Source organism: Triticum aestivum, chromosome 1A (assembly GCF_018294505.1).
Source record: "Triticum aestivum cultivar Chinese Spring chromosome 1A, IWGSC CS RefSeq v2.1, whole genome shotgun sequence".
Lineage (NCBI taxonomy): Eukaryota > Viridiplantae > Streptophyta > Magnoliopsida > Poales > Poaceae > Triticum > Triticum aestivum.
In genome coordinates this window covers 432,872,089-432,889,762 of record NC_057794.1, presented here as the reverse complement: position 1 = coordinate 432,889,762, position 17,674 = coordinate 432,872,089, and positions in this window count along the sequence as shown.

The following is a 17,674-nucleotide window of genomic DNA, read 5'->3' as shown; positions in this document are numbered from 1 at the left end:
TGATGCCACCGAGTACGACTACGTCACCGACGACCCCTCCTTGTCTGAGCAACCAGGCAAGCCCCCCCCTTGATCACCAGATATCGCCTATTCTCCTCTATACTTCTTGCATTAGAGTAGTGTAGCATGTTACTGCTTTCGTTAATCCTATTCTGATGCATAGCCTGACATTGTCGCTACATCTGTTGATACCTTACCTGCAATCCTAAATGCTTAGTATAGGATGCTAGTTTATCATCATTGGCCCTACATTCTTGTCAGTCTGCCTTGCTATACTATCGGGCCGTGATCACTTGGGAGGTGATCACGGGTATATACTATACATACATACATACTATACTGATGGTGACTAAAGTCGGGTCAGCTCATTGAGTACCCGCAAGTGATTCTGACGAGGGGGCTGAAAGGACAGGTGGCTCCATCCCGGTAGAGGTGGGCCTGGGTTCCCGACGGCCCTCGACTGTTACTTTGTGGCGGAGCGACAGGGCAGGTTGAGACCACCTAGGAGACAGGTGGGCCTGGCCCTGTTCGGCGTTCGCGGATACTTAACACGCTTAACGAGATCTTGGTATTTGATCTGAGTCTGGCTACGAGCCTATACGCACTAACCATCTACGTGGGAGTAGTTATGGGTATCCCGACGTCGTGGTATCAGCCGAAGCACTTCAGACGTCAGCGACGGAGCGGCGCGCGCCGAATTGGACTGGAACGCCACTAGGCTAGGTCTGCTTTCAGCCGCCCACGCAACGTGCAGGTGTGCTCAGGGCGATGGGCCCAGACCCCTGCGCGCTTAGGTTTAGACCGGCGTGCTGGCCTCTCTGTTTTGCCTAGGTGGGGCTGCGACGTGTTGATCTTCCGAGGCCGGGCATGACCCAGGAAAGTGTGTCCGGCCAAATGGGATCGAGCGTGTTGGGCTATGTGGTGCACCCCTGCAGGGAAGTTAATCTATTCGAATAGCCGTGATCTTCGGTAACAGGACGACTTGGAGTTGTACCTTGACCTTATGACAACTAGAACCGGATACTTAATAAAACACACCCTTCCAAGTGCCAGATACAACCGGTGGTCGCTCTACCTCAGGGATACGAGGAGAGGATCGACGGGTAGGATTATGCTACTGGAGATGCTACTTGGAGATGTTACTTGGAGATGCTACTTGGAGGACTTCAATCTACTCTCTTCTACATGCTGCAAGACGGAGGCTGCGAGAAGCGTAGTCTTCGACAGGATTAGTTATCCCCCTCTTATTCTGGCATTCTGCAGTTCAGTCCACTGATATGGCCTCCTTACACATATACCCATGCATATGTAGTGTAGTTCCTTGCTTGCGAGTACTTTGGATGAGTACTCACGGTTGCTTTCTCCCCCCTTTTTTCCCCTTTTCCTTTCTTTCTGGTTGTCGCAACCAGATGCTGGAGCCCTGGAGCCAGACGCCACCGTCGACGACGACTACTACCCCGGAGGTGCCTACTACTACGTGCAGCCCGCTGACGACGACCTGGAGTAGTTTAGGAGGATCCCAGGCAGGAGGCCTGCGCCTCTTTCGATCTGTATCCCAGTTTGTGCTAGCCTTCTTAAGGCAAACTTGTTTAACTTATGTCTGTACTCAGATATTGTTGCTTCCGCTGACTCGTCTATGATCGAGCACTTGTATTCGAGCCCTCGAGGCCCCTGGCTTGTATTATGATGCTTGTATGACTTATTTTATTTGTAGAGTTGTGTTGTGATATCTTCCCGTGAGTCCCTGATCTTGATCGTACACATTTGCGTGCATGATTAGTGTACGATTGAATCGGGGGCGTCACACTGGTGGAGGCCTGTCCAAGGCTCGAGGTCATCAAGCGCTCTGTCTGCATCGAAGGTGCCTGTAGGGCCCTTGCCCGTGCAAAGGTGCACTGGGGTAAGCTGGACGGTGAGAAGCTTGTGAGGGACGGGCCGCCGCCGGGGAAGGAACATCGCAAGCCCGAGAACTACTATAAGGATGTTCTTGCGGGTGCCCGCCTTGTGGCGGATGAGTGTACCAAGGATGTAATTTTTGAATGAACTCGCTCGTGTTTATCCTGTGCGCTGAAAACTTGTTCATATGCGCTAAGCAATGCTTGTTGAGTTTAAAATATTACTTTCTGTGCGGCCATTTATCAAAAAATTGAGAGATGGCCAGTCGTCGGCTTCTGCCCCCATGCCACTAGTGCTGGGGTGTTTGGGATAAACCTGAGCGCTGTTTTTCCCATAGTTGGGTCCTTCGAGGGAGGCGCTCAGCACAACGAACCAGACAATCGGACTATAATGCTTGAACACTCTCACTTAGCCATAGAACTCTATAATTTTAAATTTCGGCGAAGCCCCTAGTTCGGAAGACCGAGTTCGGGGCGCTATCCACACCTTGGCCGGACAAAGCCGGCTCCTCGCTCGAAGCGGCATAAGTCTTTAGGGACTCGAAAAACCTCTCGAACAGCGACCGGTCTCTCGCCTCATCATGACAGTCAGTTTTAGCTTTCTCCACTGAGGTGCTTAACCCAGCTCAACTGGGGCACAATCGCAGTGGTTCTCCTAGTGCTACCTTAGCCGATATAGCGGAACGTAAGGCACCAAAACATAGGAGCCAGGCAAACCCAACTATTGACCCAAATCATGATTCGGAGCCGATGCATATAGTGCTATAAGTTCGGGGTGCCGCACTTGTGAAAGTGTACGGGCTTCTCACACCATATTGAGGGGTACTGAAGCCCCTGGCGTGTTTGCCGTACCATGGTGTACGGGTGCAACATGTCATTTAATAAACATATATATGAAAGGAGGATAATGCAAAAAATAGACAAAAAGCTATGCATTGTTTATAGAAAGGCTGCTATCAAAGCATAACGATACAAGTAGTGCGATAAGCAAAAGATATTGGGATATTTAACATGTCCTGGCCAGGAGCAGGCCGCGGAATTGTATGCAAAAACAGGTATACTGCTCGTAACAGAGACCACCTGGGAGTTCCATAATGCGGCATGCTTTGTCTGCTTCCCTGGATCTTGCATCGTTTGTGCGGCAGTTGAATTGCCGAACAGGTCGTCCGAAGTATGGAGTCCTGAAAGTAAGAGGAAATTAAAAAAAGAATTTGGCAGCCCCTAGTACGTTTTAAGCCGTATTTTGGGTTTGCCGTTATTGTGCCCCTTCCCCTGCGCCCATGGTATTTCTAGAGCGTAGTTATGTACGCGAGGCACTGGTTTCGCTATGTCGCGAGGGATGGGGGTGGGGCCACATTGCTACGCCTGCTCAGAACGTGCCAGGCGGTCTTGTTGTAGGTTACTCCGGGCGCACTTGGCAGTGTCTGGCTTTTTAACGGCCGGACTAGAGAATTGCCTAAGAAGGCTGCTTTGTACTTCCGCTGCGAGGGCCGCCGTGTGCTCCTCCGTACGGAGGGAGCGTTCGGTGTTTCCGTTGACCGTGATTACTCCTCGAGGGCCTGGCATCTTGAGCTTGAGATATGCGTAGTGCGGTACCGCATTGAACTTTGCAAATGCGGTTCGCCCGAGCAGGGCATGATAGCCACTGCGAAACAGGACTATATCGAAGATTAACTCTTCGCTTCGGAAATTGTCCGGAGACCCGAAGACTGCTTCAAGTGTTACTGAGCCTTTACAGTTGGCCTCTACACCTGGTATAACGCCTTTAAAGGTCGTTTTTGTGGGCTTAATCCTCGAGGGATCTATGCCCATTTTCCGCACTGTATCCTGGTAAAGCAGGTTCAGGCTACTTCCGCCGTCCATGAGGACTCTTGTGAGATGAAATCCGTCGATAATTGGGTCGAGAACCAATGCGGCGAAGCTGCCGTGACGGATGCTAGTGGGGTGGTCCCTTCGATCAAAAGTGATCGGGCAGGAGGACCATGGGTTGAACTTTGGGGCGACTGGCTCTAGCGCGTACACGTCCCGTAGCGCATGCTTCCGCTCCCTCTTGGGAATGTGGGTTGCATATATCATGTTCACCGTCCGCACTTGTGGGGGAAAACCCTTCTGTCCACTGTTGTTCGGCGGCCTGGGCTCCTCCTCGTCATCGCTATGCAGCCCCTTGTCTTTATTTTTGGCTCTTAGCTTGCCTGCCTGCTTGAACACCCAACAATCCCTGTTGGTGTGATTGGATGGCCTTTCGGGGGTGCCATGTATCTGGCACAAGCGGTCGAGTATTCGGTCCAAACTGGACGGGCCCTGAGTATTCTTTTTGAATGCCTTTTTCTGCTGACCAGATTTATAGCCTTTGAATCCGGCATTAACTGCCGTGTCTTTGTTGCTGTCGCTGCTAACGCGGCGCTTTTGCTTATTCCGGCGTGTACTGCCACTTTTGTCCTTGCTATCCGAATTACCAGGGTTCTTTGCTAAGTTGTTACTGCGAGCTAGCCAGCTGTCTTCTCCCGCGCAAAAGCGGGTCATGAGTGTCGTGAGGGCTGCCATGGACTTCGGCTTTTCCTGTCCCAGGTGCCGGGCAAGCCACTCGTCGCGGATATTATGCTTGAAGGCTGCTAGGGCCTCTGTGTCCGGACAGTCGACTATCTGGTTTTTCTTTATTAGGAACCGTGTCCAGAATTGCCTGGCCGATTCCTCTGGCTGCTGAATTATGTGGCTTAAGTCATCGGCATCCGGTGGTCGCATATAAGTGCCCTGGAAGTTGTCGAGGAATGTGGCTTCCAGGTCCTCCCAAGAACCGATTGAGTCTGCTGGCAAGCTGTTAAGCCAATGCCGGGCCGGTCCTTTATGTTTGAGCGGGAGGTATTTGATGGCGTGTAGATCATCACCACGGGCCATGTGGATGTGTAGGAGATAATCCTCAATCCATACCACAGGATCTGTTGTTCCATCATATGATTCAATGTTTACGGGTTTGAAACCCTCTGGGATTTTATGATCCATTACTTCGTCTGTGAAGCATAATGGGTGTGCGGCGCCTCTATACTGGGCTATATCACGACGCAGCTCAAAGGAGCTATGTCTGTTGTGTTCGGCCCGGCCGGATTTGTTGTATCCGGAATGAAGATCACCGTCACGTGCCGTGGGGTGCCTGCGCGATTCGTAGATCGATCTTGTTTGTCTTGCCTTGTCCTCCAGTACGTCTCGTAGGTCTGGCGCATTTTCCCGTGCCTTGGTTGAATGGCGCTGGGACATGGCTTGGGTGGAGGGCCGAGAGGCCTCTCTGTCGTGGCCGCGAGGTGGCCGGTCGGCCATGTCGTGCACCGGTGATGTAGGTGCTTCCTCCTCTGATTGGGGTAGCGGCCTGCGCTTTGGGTAACTCTTGGAGGGGCGTTCGAGTTCATACTCTTCGGCTGCAAGGACTTCGGTCCATCTGTCAGCTAGCAAATCTTGATCAGCTCTAAGTTGTTGCTGCTTTTTCTTGAGGCTGCTTGCCGTGGCTAAAAGCCTGCGTTTGAAACGCTCTTGTTCGGCGGGGTCCGATGGTACGACGAATTCGTCGTCGTCGAGGCTTGCCTCGTCTTCGGAGGGAGGCATATAGTTATCATCCTCAACCTCTCGGTCTGCCACTCTCTCATGAGGGCTGGCTTCTCCATCTTCCTGTGCCGAATCTTGCTGTAGGGGGTGTTCTTCGGTGCTATTTGGGGTAGTATTATCTCCTGTGCCGGAATCACCATTTTTGCTTTGGCGGGATTTAGAGCGGCGCCGCTGACGCCGGTACTTTGGCTGTTTCTTGGAGGTGTCATCCTCCGCTGTTCCATCGGCATCTCCATCTTTTGGAGTATCCACCATGTATATATCATATGACGAGGTGGCCTTCCAGCGCCCTACAGGTGCTGGTTCTTGTTTGTCTCCTGCATCGTCGTCCATACCGTCGATGTCTTCGGAGTCGAAGTCAAGCATGTCGGTTAAATCGTCGACAGTGGCTACAAAGTGGGTGGTGGGTGGGCTTCGAATTTCTTTGTCGTCTGCATCCCATCCTTGCTGACCGTAGTCCGGCCATGCCTCTCCTGATAAAGAGAGAGACTTTAGTGAGTTCAGGATGTCGCCGAAGGGCGAGTGCTGAAAGATGTCCGCTGCGGTGAACTCCATTATCGGCGCCCAATCGGATTCGATCGGTAGGGGCACGGGGGGTTCGGAGTCCGTAGAGGAATCCAGATCCTCGGAGTCACGGGTCATGTAGAACGCGGGGTTGACGTTTGGCTCGATCGCCTTTGAGATCGTAGCCCCTGAGGTGACGTCCAGCCGCTCATCCTCGATTGGCGCAATAGGCTCCGGATTAAGGGTAGGAACCGGTGCGCGTGCGGCCTCCAGGGCACTGTTCGGCGGCAGAGCAAGATCATGCCTCTCAAAACAGTGCGGCGCGCTTGGCTGTGGCTCGAATCCGTCGAAGATCAAATCCCCGCGGATGTCTGCCGTGTAGTTTAAGCTTCCAAACCTAACCTGATGGCCAGGGGCGTAGCTTTCGATCTGCTCCAGGTGGCCAAGCGAATTGGCCCGCAGTGCGAAGCCGCCGAAGACGAAGATCTGTCCGGGGAGAAAAGTCTCACCCTGGACCGCATCGTTGTTGATGATCAAAGGAGCCATCGGGCCTAAAAGTGACGACACAGAGGAACTCTCAATGAAAGCACCAATGTCGGTGTCAAAACCGGCGGATCTCGGGTAGGGGGTCCCGAACTGTGCGTCTAGGCGGATGGTAATAGGAGACAAGGGACACGATGTTTTTACCCAGGTTCGGGCCCTCTCTATGGAGGTAAAACCCTACTCCTGCTTGATTAATATTGATGATATGGGTAGTACAAGAGTAGATCTACCATGAGATCAAGGAGGCTAAACCCTAGAAGCTAGCCTATGGTATGATTGTTGTATGATGAAGTTGTCCTACGGACTAGAACCCTCCTGTTTATATAGACACCGGATAGGGTTAGGGTTACACAGAGTCGGTTACAATGGTAGGAGATCTTGAATATCCGCATCGCCAAGCTTGCCTTCCACGCCAAGGAAAGTCCCATCCGGACACGGGACGAAGTCTTCAATCTTGTATCTTCATAGTCCTAGACTCCGGCTGAAGGTATAGTCCGGCTACCCAAACACCCCCTAATCCAGGAGTCCCTCAGTTACACAGAGTCGGTTACAAGGGAGGAGATCTACATATTCATATTGCCAAGCTTGCCTTCCCTGCCAAGGAAAGTACCATCCGGACACGGGACGAAGTCTTCAATCTTGTATCTTCATAGTCCAACAGTCCGGCCAAAGGATATAGTCCGTCTGTCCGAAGACCCCCTAATCCAGGACTCCCTCAGTAGCCCCTGAACCAGGCTTCAATGATGATGAGTCCGGCGGCATTGCAAGGCGGGTTCCTCCTCTGAATACTCCATGGAAGATTTTGAACACAAGGATAGTGTCCGGCTCTGCAAAGCAAGTTCCACATACCGCTGTAGAGAGAATAATATTTCCACAAATCTAATCTGCTGACACATTTTGACATCATGCCATGGCCCAGTCTCTATTCAAACCGTTTTTCTCAACCAGCGCTGCACATATTGCGAGGCGGTTTTCTTCACACGTCTTGTCAAAGCAGAGATCGTGTCCCCTTATTATGGGATTCTCATCAATACAGACGTGGGTAACCCAATCGTGCTTGTTAGTATGACTCCTCGATTTTAGGCAAGTCCCAAACGACCACGAGGAGGACGCTTGATATTCATCCTCTTTATAAAGAGGCCGAGGCATGTCCTTTTTTCCCTCTCGTGCTCAATCGAATCCTTCCCCCGCCTCGAGTTCCAACACCCAAGGCTCAGGTCAGGCACTTCGGACCTTCAACCATGTCCGGATCCAACCTCCAAGGTCGGTGGATGCCCTCCTCTGTCACAGAGGAAGACATCAAGAAGCTGAGAGAGGCCAGGTATCTGGCCGCCGAAATCTCGCACAGGTTGCCTGCCCGAGGGCAGGTCATCCCCACTCCCGAACCCAACGAGAGTGTTGTGTTCATCTCTCACTTCTTCCGAGGGCTAGGCCTCGCTCTGGATCCCTTCGTTAGGGGGCTCATGTCCTATTATGGACATGATCTGGCCCCGGATTCCCTCCTTCACATCTCGTCGTTCATCGTCGTGTGTGAGGCCTTCCTTCGCATTACCCCACACTTCGGCCTATGGCTCAAGACTTTCAATGTGAAGCCGAAGATGATCGAGGGGCGTCACACAGAGTGCGGAGGTGCCGCAATAAGCAAAAGTGCTGACGTTCCGTGGCCAGAGGGCTCCTTCCCAGAGGTGTCTAGTTTATGGCAACGGGAATGGTTTTATATCACAGCTCCCCGAAGTGCCAAGTGGGTAGCCGCCCCTGCCTTTTGCTCGGGCCCTCCACCACAACTGACGTCATGGATCAACAAGGGACTGAACTGGGGGCCAGTAAATGATGTGCCGATATTGCAGAGTCGCATCCGAGATCTCCTTGAGAGAGATGTCAGCCTGGTCAAGGTAATGCAACTATGCAAGTCATGCTAGTTCGTCGAGTCCAGCCTTGCAAACGTCGACCCCTCCGTATGTGGGAATTCAACCCGGAAGGACCGCGAACTATTCAGCACTTCCTCGGCATGACGCTCGAAGAGATGTACAAATTGTTCTTCAAACCCCAAATAGAGTGTCCGAACACCACCGAGGATGCGGGTCTGAGCTGTAATCGCCCCGATACCCAAGTAAGTAATCCCATGGCCGAACATGCTGTCTTTCTATTTATCATAACATCATTATGAAAAGTCGCTCTTTGACCAGGACTGGATAACAAAGGCAAAGATGATCAGGTGTTCGGGCCCCCTTCCCGAAGGCTTGGCCAATCCAGTACTAGACAGAATGCTCGAGCCGGCGCCTTGTCAGGCGCCCTCAGGGAAAGATGAAGGGGGGAATAAAGAGGCTGAAAGCAGGCCTCACACATCATTCATCCGAACCGAGGGAATTAGTGCCTCCGTGAAGGAGGACAACCAGGGAGAAGAATCTGAAATCCCCTCTCCCCAAGGAAGGAAGAGGACCACCTCTGAAGACCTGGAAACAAAGGTTTCCAAATGGGGGAAGAAATCTTTGCCAGAGGGTCCTACCTCGGAGGGTATCCTTGCCGCACAGTGTCCGCGAGGGGATCAGCCCTCTACCTAGCTGTAAGTAAAAAGGTACTTAAAAGTAAAAATATCTTACATTACTTCTGAAGATAATAACCGAAGCATATATCTTGCAGTTCGGATTGTAGCCCTTCTCGACAGAGTTCGTCTTTAAGGGATCTTCTTCCGGAGATGATGGAGAGAGAAACACCTCCCCCTGCCACCCCGCCTCATGAGGCGAGTGACCCTGAAGTGTCGTCACGGAGGGTTTCTCCTGATCCGCCAAGGCCAGAGGGTAATCCTTTGGCCACCCGAAGTCCTCAGTATTCGGCTCCTAAAGAGAGCAACAAAAAGAGTCCGGAACCATACAGTGTGCGGTCGGACGCATTGAAGGATCTTCTGGAGCAAGCGGCCATCTCATAAGCGCATCGTACGCTGATGGGTACGGTGATTGAAAGGATTTCATCTGCCGAAAGCGGGTTACATGAAGCTTTTATGAGTCTGCTCAAAGGCTTTGAGGTACATGAAATAGTGTATGTTTTTGACAATACCACACACGTTAGGTGTGCCCTATGCAGATAGTAGCCCCTGAGACTCTGGTTGTCGTTGAAAACAACGGCAAACAGAAGATCATATTCCCAGGTAATAACCAGACCACCTTTATGTTCAGGTGGCTAAAGTTCCGGTGGCTAGCCGGATTGATGAGTTTGCCGAGCTAAAGCGGCAGCTTGATGCGGCAGATGCCAACATCGTGCTTGTCAACAAGCGGCTTGACGAGGCACATGGTAAGTGATTTCTCCGGTGATAAACACATAGTAAGAGGAGCATGATGCCAGTATCTTTAATATGTTGTGACTGCAGATGGAGCTGCCACCGTGGATACCCTTCGGGCGGAACTTGCCCGAGCCAAGGAACAAGCAAGGAATAGCGATGTGGCCGCTCTAAAGGCAGTCGAAGAGCTGAGGGCCGAACAGGCCGCGCATTGTCGGAGCAAGGAAAGAATAGCCAAGATGGACGTTGAGTTGAAAGATGTCGCTGACCGTTACCAGCTTCTTGAAAAAGAAAGCCAAGCGAAGGCGACGGACCTGGAGAAGGCCATGGTAGCAGCCAAGGAAGCCCGCTCCAAAATCAGAGCGACAAAGGAGGAGCTGCGTCAAGCTGCAGATATTGCGGCTGGGAAGCCCTTTTTGTTGCGGACTAAGTTCGGAGATCCGAAGTATGCTCCTCTTGATCAACTATGGAGTTCTGCAGACGCATACATGGATTTGGCAGCAAGTGTGCCGATGCGGCCGAGTTCTTCAAGGATCAAAAAGATCATGAAGTGGGAAAGTTGTTCTGGTCACAGTTGCATGCTCCAGTGCGTCCGCTGTTGTTGAATGAGCGAATGGCCGAGTGGGACGAGCTCCATAGGTTGTCCGGACTTGCCATGAGGTCTGTTGTGGATCATCTGTGGCCGGAAGGGCCAAGGCCGAATAGTTACTTTAGTTTAGTGCAACAATTCCTTGGTGTTGTGCCGCATATCGACGCTATGAAGAGGTCGGCGTGCATAGAGGATGCGCAGATGTCACTTGCCCGTGACAAGACATATTGGGCAGAGATGGAGGCCACCACTATTGCAACACAGGGTTCGGCCCTGGGCCGAGTAGCTGCCGAGCACTACTTTGAAGAGGTCCTTGAAGGCGCTCGTTCGATAGAGGTGGAATGCTCGAAGAATATTATGTTCTAGTGACATGTATTCCTATTGTAAAAACAAAATTTTATTGAATTATGAAGGCTGTGTTTACACTTTTGCTTGAAAGTATTATGATGCCTCTTGTGCGGCCGTTTATGTATATATGTATATAACCTGAAAGATTGTAGTCGTCGGCTTCAGCCCCCACGCATATAATGCGGGGGTGTTCGCAAAAAACGCGTATTCACACTTGATCCAACGTCTTGGTCCATGAAGGAGGTGTAGCACAGCGAACGAGGCAATCAGACTATATTGCTTTAACACTTTCACTTAGCCATAGGAGTTTGATGGTGGGACTACTATATAGCCCCTGGTACTTCCGCGCTCGTCCGAATACGGGGCGCGTATGTACATGACCGGGAAACAGCCCTTCATTAATGCGGAGGAATCCCGAAGATTCCGCTAAGTCATTGAGTGGTTGACCAGTCTCGCGCTTTATCATGACAGTCAGTTTTCGGCTTTCTCTACTGAGGTGCTCATCCGGATGAACCAGGGCACAATCGCAGTAGTTCTCCCGGTGCCGCCTTAGCCGATAGAGTCGAACGTAAGGTAGCAAAACACGGGAGCCGGGCAAACCCAACATTTGACCACAGACATGATTCGGAGCTGATGCATATAAGGCCAAACTCGCAACGCCGAACACTCCCTAAGGTATTCGGTCTTTATAATATATGCCGGGCTGAACAATGCCCTTAATAATAAACCCCGAGTGTCCAGGTACGTGCAATATCCTGACGTGGCCACATGCCAATAACGTCAGCATCCTTCTCGGTTGTATTGAGTATCCGGAGGATCTAAACAACAAGAGACATTAAAAAAGGTTTATGTAGGGTCTTAATCTGAAAAGAAACCTTTGAGCGGGTCCCTACTGCACGTCTGCGCCTGTGTCTCTGTTGTGCCGTGTCCTGGACGGGTATAGCACGATTGTCATCTGTAAAAAAGAAGAACTTAGGTGAAAGTTGTCGTGCCAGAAAATTGGTTATTATCAATAAACCATTGAAATTCAAGGTAAGTCAAGTTGAGCCGAACTAGCCCTGATTACACGCGGGAAGCCCCTGGTACTATCGATGAGGGTTTAACCATCAAACCAATCTCATGTGTAGTGAGGCACCGGACTCGTCTAGCCGTGTCCGTGGTCTTAGCGACCTGTCATTTATTCTGGTTGGTGAGGCCGTCTAGTGATCGGCTGTTAAGGCCACCGCACATTCTTCCGCGCGTAGAGAACGCTCAATATTTCCACTAACTGTGATGGTGCCACGTGGACCGGGCATCTTAAGCTTGAGAGAAGCGTAATGCGGTACTGCATTAAAACGAGCGAAAGCCGCTCTTCCAAGTAGTGCTTGGTAGCCACTTCGGAATGGAGCGATGTAGAAAGTTAACTTTTCGCTTCGGAGGTTGTCGGGAGAACCGAATACAACCTCTAGTAATAGAGAGCCCGTACAACGGGCCTCTGGGCCTGGTATTACTCCCTTGAAGGTAGTATTACTATGGCTTATTTTTGTCGGGTCTATCCCCATTTTGCGGACTGTGTCCTGATATATCAGATTTAGACCACTGCCGCCGTCCATAAGGACTCGTGTGAGGTGGTATCCGTTTATTATTGGGTCTAACACCAAGGCAGCCAATCCTTCATGCCGGATGCTTGTCGTGTGATCCCCGTGATCAAAAGTGATCGGGCAGGCCAACCAGGGGTTGAACTTAGGGGTGACGGGCTCTATGGCGCGTGTGTCTCAGAGTGCATGTTTGCTTCTCCTCTTCGTCACATGGATCATGTTTACTGTTTTAACCTCTGGTGGGAATTTTTTCTGTCCTCCAGTGCTTTGCTGGCGAGGTTCGTCCTCGTCTTCGCTTGGTGTCTCCCCCCCTTGTGTTCGGCGTTTAGCTTACCGGCCTGCTTGAAGACCCAGCATTCTCTGTGGGTGTGATTTGCAGGTTTGTCGGGGGTGCCATGAATCTGACATAGTTTGTCGAGAATCTTGTTTAGGCTAGACGGTCCATCTTTGCTGCCTTTGAAAGGCTTTTTCCGCTGACCTGGTCGAGAGCCCCTGAATCCGGCGTTGACCGCCGTATTATCTGGGCTGTCTTCTTTATTTCGACGCTTGTTTTTACTGCATCGTGGTTTTCCATTGCCATCCCTGACTTCGGATGTGCTTGGGTCGCTGGTGCTACTGCGGGCTAACCAGCTATCTTCGCCCGCGCAAAAGCGGGTCATGAGGCTTGTCAGGGCTGCCATTGTTCTCGGTTTTTCTTGGCCGAGGTGTCTGGCGAGCCATTCGTCTCGGACGGTGTGCTTGAAAGCTGCTAAGGCTTCGGCATCCGGACAGTCGACGATTTGGTTCTTCTTAGTGAGAAACCTGTTCCAAAGTTGTCGGGCTGACTCTCCGGGCTGTTGATTATATGACTTAAATCGTCTGCATCCGGAGGTCGGACATAGGTCCCTTGAAAATTAACCCGAAAAGCGTCCTCGAGCTCCTCCCAACTTCCAATTGAGTTTTCGGGGAGGCTTTTCAGCCAGTGTCGAGCTGGTCGTTTAAGCTTGAGGGGCAAGTACTTGATGGCATGGAGATCGTCTCCACGAGCCATGTGGATGTGGAGGATAAAGTCCTCAATTCAGACCCCAGGGTCTGTGGTCCCGTCGTACACTTCTATGTTCACTGGTTTGAATCCTTCTGGGAATTCGTGGTCCAGCACCTCATCGGTGAAACATAGGGGTTGTGCAGCACCCCTATATTTGGATGTATCATGGCGTTCGGACGGTTGTAGTATTCGATTTTGATTTTGTGCCGGAGCGCGCTTCCTAGATCCATAGATGGATCTGGTCATACTGGATTTTTGGCGCAAGTCCTCACGTAGATCGTGTGTTGACTTATGTGCGACCTTGTTAGCCGCTCTATTGCGGTCACATGGTGGTTGATTCGGCCGGTTGGCCGTTTTATTTTTCGGCTGTATGGGCTCTAAGGCCTCATCGTCGAATTCGGGTCATAGTTTGCGCTTTGGATAGCTCTTTGTGTGGTAACCTCCACCATACTTTTCTTCGTTGTCGAGCACTTTGTTCCACCTGTCGTTGAGCGTATTTTGTTCGGCCTTAAGCCTTTGCTTCTACTTCTTCAGACTCCTCACTGTGGCAATAAGCCTTCTGCGGAGGTTCTCTTGCTCCAAGTTCGTTTTCGGGATGATGTGTGCATCTTCGTCCGGACTGTTTTCCTCCCCAGAGGGGGTTTGATGAGGTTTATCCTCGGCATCGCCGTGTTTGGGCGTCGGATCCGTACTGTGTTCGCCGTTTGTAGGTTCATCGTGCTCTGTCGCCGGGGCAATGAGGTCGTCGTTTCCTTTGGAGTCGACTGGAGTATTTTTTTTCTCTTGCGTTGTTATCGTTGCTTTTGCCGAGGCGGGATTTGGAGCGGCGCCTACGCCGATGCTTTGTTTGCTTCTTGGAGGAGTCATCCTCCGCTGTCTCCTCCCGTTCCTCGTCATCGTTTTCTTTGGAGGTATCCACCATGTATGTGTCATGTGGTGAAGTGGCTGTCCAGTGCCCTGTGGGCACTAGTTCCTGTTCCTCTCCTGCATCGTCGTCCATGCCTTCGATGTCTGCGGAGTCAAAATCGAGCATGTCGGTTAAATCGTCGACAGAGGCTACTAAGTGGGTGGTGGGTGGCCAGCTAATTTCTTCATCGTCCGCATCCCATTCTAGCCGGACATAGTTCGACCAAGGTTCTCCTGACAAGGAGAGAGACTTTAATGAATTTAGCACATCGCCAAAAGACGAGTGCTGAAAGATATCCACGGGACTCCATGATCGGCACCCAATCGGATTCGATAGGCACGGATGTAGGCGGCTCGGAGTCCGTGGCCGGAGACGAATCTAGTGGTTCGGCAACACGGCTCTTGTAAGGGGCAAAGTAAGTATCCGGCTCCATTGCCATTGAGAGTGCGGCCTCCATGGTGGGGTCCATCCCTCCGTCGTCGGATGGCGCAATTTGCTCCGGATTGAAGGTCGGAGTAGTTGCAGATGCGATGTCCCGAACACTGTCTGACAGCAGAGTTACGTCATGCTCATCGTGATTGTGCGGCGCACCTGACATGGGCTCGAATCCATCGAAGATCAAGTCTCCGCGGATGTCGGCAGTGTAGTTTAAGTCTCCGAACCTGACCTGATGGCCAGGGGCGTAGCTCTCGATCTGCTCCAGATGGCCAAGCGAATTGGCCCATCGTGTGAAGGCGCCGAATACGAAGATCTGTCCGGGGAGGAAAACCTCACCCTGGCCCGCATCGTTATCGATGATCGAAGGGGCCATCGAGCCTTATGGTGACGACATAATGGAACTCTCAATGAAAGCACCAATGTCGGTGTCAAAACTGGCAGATCTCGGGTAGGGGGTCCCGAACTATGCGTCTAAGGCGGATGGTAACAGGAGGCAGGGGACACGATGTTTACCCAGGTTCGGGCCCTCTTGATGGAGGTAATACCCTACGTCCTGCTTGATTGATATTGATGATATGAGTATTACAAGAGTTGATCTACTATGAGATCGTAGAGGCTAAACCCTAGAAGCTAGCCTATGGTATGATTGTATGTTGTCCTACGGACTAAACCCTCCGGTTTATACAGACACCGGAGGGGGCTAGGGTTACACAGAGTCGGTTACAAGAGAGGAGATCTACATATCCGTATTGCCAAACTTGCCTTCCACGCCAAGGAAAGTCTCATCCGGACACGGGACGAAGTCTTCAATCTTGTATCTTCATAGTCCAACAGTCCGGCCCAAGGATATAGTCCGGCTGTCCGAAGACCCCCTAATCCAGGACTCCCTCAAAAACCTTTATTGAAGGAGTAAGAAATGAAGAAAGAGAGAGCAGAGTCGGCGCTCCGTGTACCGCCCAGCTGCAGCTCAACCTCCGATGCAACACAACCAACATGCAGCTGGCGTGCGGGCTAAACGCAGGCGCGCCATCCTACCTGCCAATCACGTGCACTTATTTGCCTCTTTTCACATGCAAGCATTAGACAGTATAGTCCATCTAATAGCCAGCCTATTACATTAGTAGTCTCTTATGAAGCCTTTAGATGATGTGATATGGGTATACAGGCGATAGCAGGCTCTTCTATTAGCCACGCTCTTAGCTGGTAATGGTCGCTCGCCAGACGCATCCTTTGCTTTTGGATGCTGAAAAGTGCCACACGACACAAACACGGCAACTCCAAACAAGATTTTGATGGCAAGTTTAGTGTCGCGATGATGTCAACTTTAGTTATCAAGTAAGACAACTTCTTTTTGAATGACAAATATTAGTATTTCTTTTACGGATGACAATTCAGTTGTAAAAAATGTGAGAATCGAAGTGCCTCGTGCCACATGTATACGTATGACACTTAGGGCATGTTTGGTTGCCTGCACCAAGGCCAACCAGGCCCGCGTGATGCAGCATCTTTTCGGACCTCAGTTGTTTGGTTCCCCGCATACACTGTTCAGTCCGCATAGCACGATTTTTAAAGCACCCTTGGGCCTGGCCCGTTGGGAACGACCGAATTGGCAGTGTTCCGAGAGCCAGGCCCGAGCGATGCTTCCACGCGCACGTGGGTGGCTCTCTGGAGACGTGTGTCTCGGGTTAATCCCCCCCTCTCTCCCTAATCCTCAATCCCCTCTCTCTTCCTCTACTCCAATGCGATCCCCTCTGCCATGGGAGCAGGAGCTTCTTTGCACGGAGGTCGCGAAAGTATGTCCGGGGATCACCCTCGAACGTGATGCGCGGCATGCGCGCGTCGCCGCCGCCGGGAGCCACCATTGTTCGCTCGCTGCTGCGGCGGCCGCAGCAGCAACGACAGCAACACTGGGCGAGCCAATGCCGCACAAGCGCGCCGAGCGCAGCCGGGAGCACCACGGTGATGCCCACGCGGACCCACTGCGCGAGCGTCTCCAAACGGGTCTCCGGCGGGAAGAGCTCCGCCGTCGTCCGTGCGCGTGCATCGCGCCCGACCGCCTCCTGCCCTGCTGCTCCAACCTCGCTCGGCCCCCTGCAGCTCGGCCGCTCCCCTCCCCTCCCTGCGCGCCTGCAGGACGGCCCCGCGCCACCACGCCTGCCCGTCGGTTGGCCGCGCCGGTTGCGGCCGCGCCTCGCGCTGTCTCGCCACCTGCTCCCCTGCCTCGCCTCCCCTGCACACGCGCCTCACACCCGAGGCCATGGCCACTACGCTCCCGGTCGCCCGCTCCGCCATGTATCGCGCTGCTCTGCCCGCTACTAGCAAGCACACCGGCGGCCCTCTCACTCCGCCTCATCTCCTCGCTCGTGCGCCACCAGGGGTGGGCCCCTCGCGCCCGAGGGGGGGGGGCGCCCTGCTGCTGCAGCAGCTTCGCTTGACGACTTCCTCCCCTACCGGGCCACCGCGCTGTGGCCGCTGCCTCCTCCCCGTCGCTGCGCTCGCGTCCGAGCCCGCCCTGCCAGCGCCTCCTGCCCGCCTCTTGCCGAGCGCTGGAGCGGGCGACCAGGCTGCTGGCGGTCTACGGCGCGAGCATCGTGGAGTTCACGAGCTAGGCGGACGCGATGACCATCCCGGGGCACTACGTGGTGTACTAGGAGCTGAGCTCAAGGACAGCCGCGAGGGGCCGTGGTCGGAGGCGGCGATGTTCGAGCGGTGTTGCCTGGAGATGGAGGTGGCGCACGGCTTCTACGACGAGCGGCCCCATCAGGCTCCGGCGCCGGCCAATTCGACGACGCACTCAACGTGTTTGAGGAAATGAGGCCGTCGGCGTCAAGCCAAACCAGGCCGCTATTAAGTGTACTTGTTAACTTCTAATCATATGCATGTATGCAACCAAACGCCGGGTGAAAGTTGCATCTCGATGACAAAACCTCCTAATGCAGGCAACCAATCAAGTTGACATCTATATTTTTGGCTTCCTTTTC